Source organism: Ictidomys tridecemlineatus, chromosome 4 (genome assembly GCF_052094955.1).
Source record: "Ictidomys tridecemlineatus isolate mIctTri1 chromosome 4, mIctTri1.hap1, whole genome shotgun sequence".
Taxonomy (NCBI): Eukaryota; Metazoa; Chordata; class Mammalia; order Rodentia; family Sciuridae; genus Ictidomys; species Ictidomys tridecemlineatus.
In genome coordinates, this window is record NC_135480.1 from 11,879,217 (window position 1) to 11,887,169 (window position 7,953).

Here is a 7,953-nt window from a genome sequence, read left to right on the forward strand (position 1 = left end):
TCTTCCCCTCCTGCCTCTCAGTCTGCAGCTGTTGAACTTATGCAAATAATTCCCCTGGGTGGGTTCCTGCTGTGGAAGCCCTTCTCTTTGACAAATGTCATTAAGTAGCCAAGATGACACGGGTTATGGAGACATTGGGTGTGGCTGGTCTGGGAAAACATTAGAGAGAAACCATCCATTAGCCAGGTGTCGGAGATGAGTTAACCAGGAAAAAGCAGGGTGATCCGTCTGCTGGATTATATGACGTTAAACACGTCAACCTTCTTGTTGGCCTTCTGAGCCGAGTTCAGCATTTCAGGACACAGCTCCAGACCCCGGCAGATTTTGGTCTCCTCCCCTTGCCTCAGTTCCCTGACCAGTAAAGTGGGCATAATAACACCGGTACCAGCCTCATAACACCCCATCAAAGCCATCCCTTACCCTGCTTAGGCACAACACTCATTGCCTGAGATATTTTCTTTCTTTTTTTTGGTATTAGGATTAAACCTAGGGACACTCAACCGCTGAGCCTCATCCCCAGCCCCAGCACTTTTTATTTTGTATTTAGAGACAGGGTCTTGCTAAGTTGCTTAGGGCCTTGCTAAGTTGCTGAGGCTGGCTTTGAACTCATGATCCTCCTGCCTCCACCTCCAGAACCACTGGGATTACAGGCATGCGCCATTGCGCTCAGCTCCTGAAATAGTTTCTTAAACATAACACATGTATGTACATGTGCCTCTGTGTGTGCATATATTCCACTGTATACACATGTGTGTGCCAGTCGCTTAAAATGAACAGCAAGTGTGTGTCTCTAGTGCCCTGAGAGCTATTGCGCATGTCCACGGGAGGCAGCTGGCTGCAGACTGTGCGGCAAGTTCTCTGCAGTCCTGACCAGGCCTCGAGGGTGGGTCTGCCCGCGATGCTGGGGTCCTTGGGTCCGCCTCTGTGTGTCCTCTGGGCAGCCTGTGCCGTTTGCTCTGGGACAGGTCTGAGCTCTGTTGGAGGACATGCTAGGCAAGGTCAGGGTGGACCTGCAAGAGTGAACCAGAGGGAGAGCAGCGCGGGCTGTTGGGCGAGGCCTGCAGGGACTGGGGACTCGGAGACACCGAGGACACGCTGGGTGACAATCTGCGGCCGCAAACATTATCTGTTCACTGTAAGTGACTGGATTATATGTCTTAAATTTGAGGCCAGTGGTGTTATAATCAACCACATGGAGAACGAGGTGTAAGTCACTGCCCATTCTGAAGGGCTTGCTCACAAGGCTTCCTCCAGCCAGGGTGCTGTGACAACACGTGACAGCAGGAACAGGTCTCCATGGGGATTATGCACTGACCTGCCACGCAGCGCTCACTCTGTTGGGGGCTCTCATATGCATAAACTCACATTAAAACGATTATTAGCAGGCGTGAACATTGATTAGAACAGGATTAACAAACTTTTTCTCAATCAGTGAATATTTGGTGCCTTATGGAACCATGTACCTTCTGTTGCAATTAGGAAACTCCTCTGCTTTAGCGCAGAGCAGACATAGGTGGCACACACACAAATGGCTGAGGCTGTTGTTGATAAGAGCAGGCGGTAGGCCATGTGTGATCAGTGGACTGCAGCGTGCCATCCCTGTTCTTAGAACACGGCCTGGCACATAGTAAGTGCTCAGTGAAATTCACCTACTGCTTTAAATAACTGCTGCGTACAGTGATTATACGCTGGGCAAGATGTGAATCTGCAGTGAGCTGCCCTACCTTTCTCTATAATAAGGGGAATGACGGCTGCTGCTATAGTTTGGATCCCAAATGCTCTTTTGTTAAATGCCTGGTCTCCAGCTTGGTGCTCTTGGGAGATAGTGGAAGCTTTAAGATGGGACTTGGCCAGGCGCAAGCTTACAATCCCAGCAGCTCAGGAGGCGGAGGCAGGAAGATTGCAAGTTCAAAGCCAGCTTCAGCAACTTAGTGAGGCCCTAAGCAACTTAGTGAGACCTTGTCTCAAAATAAAGAATAAAATGGGCTGGGGATATGGCTCGGTGGTTGAGTGTCCCTAGTTCAATCCTGGTACCAAAAAAAAAAAAAAGAAAAAAAAAAAAAAGAAAAAAGAAAAGAAAAAAAAAGGAAAAGAAAGAAAGAAAAAAGAGAGAGAGGCGGGACTTGGGGGAGGTCCTTAGGTCATTGGGGGTATATCCAGGAAGGAGATTGTGGGATCCTGGACTCTTCCTCTTTCCTTCCTGACTCTAAGGGGCGTGGTCTTCCTCAGCCTCATGCTCCTGCCACGATGTGCTGCCTCATCAAGGCCCCAAAGCAACAGGGCCAACTGATGGATCATGGACTGGAACCTTCAAAACTGTGAGCCAGAATAAACCTTTTGTCTTTATAAGTTGATTAGCTCAGGCATTTGTTACAGTGATGGAGGGCTGGCTCATACAGCTGCCCTCTTGCCTCAAAGGTTGTTAGGATCACTGCAAAAATGGACAAGAATGTCCTGGAAGATAGGAAAGAGCAGTGAAGGGCTGTGCTCAGGGTGACTTGGCTAGTAAATGGCAGGGTGTGGAGTTAAGCTCACGCGTGTCCCAGCCAAAGCCTGTGTTTGTCCCCTGGGGCTGCCTCCAGGGGCAGTCACGCTGTTCTTTGACCACTGGTCTGGCCCACATGTTCTGGTTGCCTTCAGGTCTGGTGTGGCCACATGACTTGTTTTGGTTAAACAAGTGTCTGAGCGGAGGGTCTAGTGGTCAGCGCAGGACCCCACAGAGCTCCTCTTCCCTGTGTCGCAGTGACTAGCAAAGTTCCATGCAGAGGGCCTTCTATTTACCTGGGCCCCTGAGTAAGCAGGACGAGGAACCCGAGGAAGAGATCAATCTTTGTTATTTTAAGCCATTAAGATGTTTGTTACAGCAGCATAACCTGGCTTCTCCTGACTGCTACCTCCTCCTGAAATGAATATCTGTAACACACACCAAACACACACACACACACACACACACACACACACACACACACACACCCCACAGCCCATGCCCTCGAGGAGCCTAGAGTCTGGAAGGAGGAGCAAGAGGAATTTGCAATTCAGTCCCACAAACAATTATTGAGCATTTACTGTGTGCACTGGGCTCAGGTCCTGGGAGTCCCTGTGAAGTAGAAGAGGCCACTTCCAGGAGAGAGAGGCTGGGAGACGGGGGAGGCGTCCCGGATGGACCTCAGGGATGTCTTCAGAGGGGACAGGGCCTAAACCAGTGACCCTGAGACTGCTCTTCTCACCCCTCCTGCAGGCTCCTTCCCTTCCTTCCGTCTGTCTGTCCTACCCACTGGCCTTTTCCCTCCTTGCCAGACATGTTTGGGAAGATGAGGCAGTTTCTGGGGACATCAGTAAATAAAGACTGTCTGCCCTAAGAGTCCACGAAAATGGGATGAGAGAGACCGAGGGCAGGAAGATGGAGAATCTATTTGAGGATGACCCACCCCATGGACAGGCTTTTGACTTTCTCAGGTGTGAATAATGGACAGTTACAGCCATCATCTCACTCTGAGAGAGAGTCCGGCATAGATTACTAGCTGTGCTTTAGAGAGGAAACAGATTCAGAGAGGGTGAGTGTCACCTTCATGGTCACACAGCACCTCGGTGGCAGAACGGGGATGGATCTTAGAACACCCCCTCTCAGTAGGAATGACAGTGACATTATGGGACATTATCATATTCTTCTGGGTTAGAAGCAGGCTTTCTTGGAGTGAGGGGACTGATGCTTGAACTTGACTCCTTGGAGGAAGGGTTCATCATCAAGTTAAAAACCAGTGGTGGTGTGGGGGGGATGCATCTGCCAGCTCCGCCTTCTCCAGGGAGGTTCATTAAGGCAAAACCGTGTTCTCACTTTCATCTGGAAGGACATCTTAACGGCAGCAGGGCAGGAAGGACACCGGTTAAAGGAGCAGACCTAACTCGGGGAGGCTCACCCCTGGGTGGATGCCACTTCCTGGGGACAGTTGAAATCTGCACCTGAGACCCGCGGTGGGTGGTGGGTGCCGTGTGGACCTTCTCTGGGGCCAGGAGGGCTCTGGGATCTCCTCTGGCTGAGCCACCCAGAAGGAGGCGCCTGTGTAATTAGCAGCTCCTCTCCCGGGTGGGGGGTGAGAAGTGGGATCAAACAGACCTCGTGATCCTGGGGGCGGGGGGGGCAGGGGGGGACGAGAAGACACCTGCAAAAATAGGCTCCCTGCCCCAGGCAGGTTGCGTGGCAATCACAAGCAGGAAGGTGTCGCAGAGTTGCTGAGACTCAGGAGCCGCTCGCTCCCCACCCTCCGCAGCCCTGGGTGAGGGATGGGCCCATCTGCTGCTTCCGAGACCCGCCTGGTCTCTGTGCCATCCTAACCCACCGACCGCGGGCCCCAACGCTGCTGCGTGCGTGGCAGGGACAGGCAGGTGGAGAAGAGGGAAGGTCACAGCCCTCACCCCCAGGAGTTACGTGGCAGCCTCCGTCCTGGACAGAGACAAAGGAAACCCCCTGACCTAGGTAGACAGGAGGGGTCAGCTGTAGTGACCGCTGTGACGGCCCCTTGTGGGCACAGCCCTTCACCGTTTACGAGCTCTCACAGAGACCCCCCTGACAGCCCTGAGAGGCGGGTGGGATGTGCCCACTCTGCAGTCTGGCAAGCTGAGGGTCCGAGGAGCAGTGTGGAGGGGTCCAAGCTGTGGGCCTTGGAGGCCGAATGTGTCAGAGACGTTCGCGCTGAGGTTTCGGCTGAGACTCGACACTGGGGTGAGCGGTGCCACCAACGGCCCAGAGGGAATTGCAGGGAGGAGGTGGCTGGGAACCTGCTAGGTGACTTTTACACCTTCCCCACTGGGTGGGAGTGGGGTGAGAGCAGATTTGGGGAGAGAACATTTAGAGTGGGGGGAGGAGGGGGACACACCCTCATTCTCCTCAAGGGTGTAGGAGGCTGTGGGGCAGAATTCCTGTGTAGGCCCCGAGTCGGGACTCCAGAGTTGAGGGAGGAGGTTTGGGGTGGGTACCCGGGGGGAGACCCTCAGTGATGGGCATCTCCGCAGAGCCCGTGAGACACCCCTGCAGAGAAGGGCCAGCCTCAGGGGGATTTGCCAGCTCAGAACATCTCCCCGCAAGCCCATGCCCCTGTCTTCTCCTTCCCCATCATCCAGCCTCTCAGTGCCACCCGAGCCAGCTGGGCCGCAGGGCAGGCTGGTGGGAAAGGGAGGGGGACCACGCAACGCCCTTCTCACCTGCCACACAGCACGGGACCGGACGCTCTGAGGCTCTGAGCCAGAGAAGCCTCAGGACTGCCCCGGTCCCTTCTCTAGTCACTTTGGCTGTCAAAAGAGGGGGATGCCCATCTGGTGCCTGAGCCTGGCACGCAGGAGGCCTTGGATGCCTGCCGGCTTCTGCTGGGTTGGCGACCTTGGGAGCAGACTCTGTTACTGTGCCCGAGGTCAGAGGCAGGCAGTGGGAGGCGGCCATGTCCTGGCCTCCCTGGTGCTGAGCAGCCAGGGATCCCCTTGGGGGCCCTCTCTGCTTCCTCTTTATGCCCAGGCTGGGGCTGCTGCCTAGGGAGGTGCTACAGCTGGGACAGAGGCTCCAAGTGGGGCATCTTGGACGAAATGCCCAGGAGCACAGCTCGGGGCGCCAGTGGTCAGGCCACAGCCCCTGGGGTCAGCCTGGGGGACATCCATACTACACCCCGTGGGCTTAGCCAGCTAAGTGACTTGGGCAAGAGGCTTCACCTCTCAGGGCCTCGGTTTCCCCGTCTGTCAGGTGGGTGGCTCTGGTGTCGGTCGGGGTGGGGTGCGCCAGGCTCCCGAGGATGCTGCTCGACTCCCCCACTGCCAGCCTCGCTCCCAGGACCCCACAGGACTTTGCTCCTTCTGCCCGAGTCCCACCCTGAGGCATTGGACTCCCAGGACAGACCTGGGGAGGAAGCCAGCACAGGCCACCTGGACGGGAGGCAGGCTCCACCCCAGGGACGGCACACACCCACCACGGTTCCATGCACCTAGAAGGGGGTGGCCAGGCAGCCCCTTCCTTCCCTGGGTCTCCATTTCCCCCTCCACAATTGACGGGGAGACCATCTTTGTCCTGAAAACCCCTGCTGAGCCCTCTCTTTCTCTAGGAGAAGGGCAGGGCAGGGTGCCTGTGTCTGGGTTAAAATGATTCCTCTGGCCAAATGGCGGATGGTTTGGGGTGGGGGTGAGGTTTCCTGGAGGATGGCTAGGACCTGGGGTCTTGGGGGGTACGTGAGTCATCTCAGTCCCTGGCTTTGAGCAGAAAAGGCAGATACTCCTCCTCTGCCCTTACCTGCCCATGCAGGAGGGCCCCAGGCCCTGAGCTGTGGTCTCTGCCAGTGGGTGGCCCTGGGAACGGTCCTGTCCCCTTCAGAGCCAGGTGAGGGGGAGACCCACGGGCCTCAGCCTCTGTCCAGTGGTCTCTTCCTCTCCCCCCCTGGGGACCCCATGCATCCCCTTCCCCATGCCCCCCATCATGTCCAGGGTTGGGAGGCCGAGGCCAGCCTCAGGAGGCCGGCAGGTACTCACCGGGCTGCCGCGGCTGCTCTGCTGGCCGCCGGCTCCCCGCTGCCTCTGTTCTCCCGCATTCACACATTTTCGTGTGAGAGCTTTGCTATGTGCGTGGGGCTTGGAAATCACTCTGCTTGTGAGCCGCGCCTCTGGGGAGTGATCAAGTCCCTCCTGGTTCTGAGCACCCCCCTGCTCTGGGCCAGCAGAGTGGCTGAGGAAGTTGCTCGGGGGTCACTGGTCTCCCAGCCCCAAGGGCCCTGGGGGAGCATCAAGCCTTCCACCCGCAGGACACTGAAGCCCACAGAGGCGGGCGAGCTGCTGGGGTTCCTCTGTTCGTGTCACAGCTAGGAGGGGTCTCCATATGGCCTTCACCTCCTCTCACCCAGGAGACTTGTGCAACCTTAGATCAGGGGCCAGGTGGCCCACGGCGTTCCCGGCAGGAATGGAAGGTGTGCGTGTGAGGTGCGTGTGTGTGTGTGTGTGTGTGAGGTGTGTGTGTGCGTGTGCACAGTGTAATCAAGCGGCAGCGGAGGATTTGCATGTCAGTTTCTGGGTTCAGATTCTTGCCAAAGTACCTTTGCACAGGTGTCTCTGCACAAAGTCTGGGAGCCCACGCAGGATCCACAGGCTCAAGGTAGCCTTGGGGACAGGCCTGGGCCAACTCCCAGCTACTCAGAACAGGGCCGGGTGCCACACTGACCCTCACAGCTCTCCTCACCCGTGTGTATCCACACCTCTGGCAGCAGGGACTGAAGTCCATTTTCTCCAAACCCTTGACACTGGGCTGCCCTGGGACTTCCTGTGCCCCTGGGAAGCAGGAGGGGGCATGTCCCTTCTGAGATGAGGCTCTGCAGGGCCTTGCTGGCCTCTGGCTCTCTTGGTACTGTGAGCAGCAGCATTGTGTCTGGGCCAGACTGCTGGAGGGTGGGGCACATGGGACAGCCTCGCCAGCCCGGCTGTCCCTGCAGTGGCCCCACAGGGGCAGTCACAGTTGGAGGGCACCGAGCTGACCCTCAGCAAACACCAAGGCATGACGAGCCTGCCAAGCCCAGGTGGGATCCGCCAACCGACTGGCTGCAGGGAGAGCAAGTGCTCTCTGCGGTGTGTGGGGCTTGGGGCTGTTTGCTCTGGATGCAGTGCATCTGTGGCGACAGCCGCGGGAAGCAATCTGTCTCTTTATGGTGGCCTCATTGGCTGTCATATAAGCAACTCCACAGGCCAGGCACCAGATAAGGCAGCATCCTGGATCATAAAAGGTCACTTCGAGGTGTGGCGTTATGGCCTCCCCATGCTTCCAGCAGGGGACCAAGGCCTCTCTGGCCTCGCCCTGCCTTCCCTCTCCCCCTTCTCCTGGAGAGCAGGGAGGGGCTTTCTCTGAAGTCCCATCTGCCTAACGACAGACCCTCCAAAGCCCACACAATCGTCGTAAGCCCTCTCCCCCCATTTCATCAACCAGGGAAGACGTCT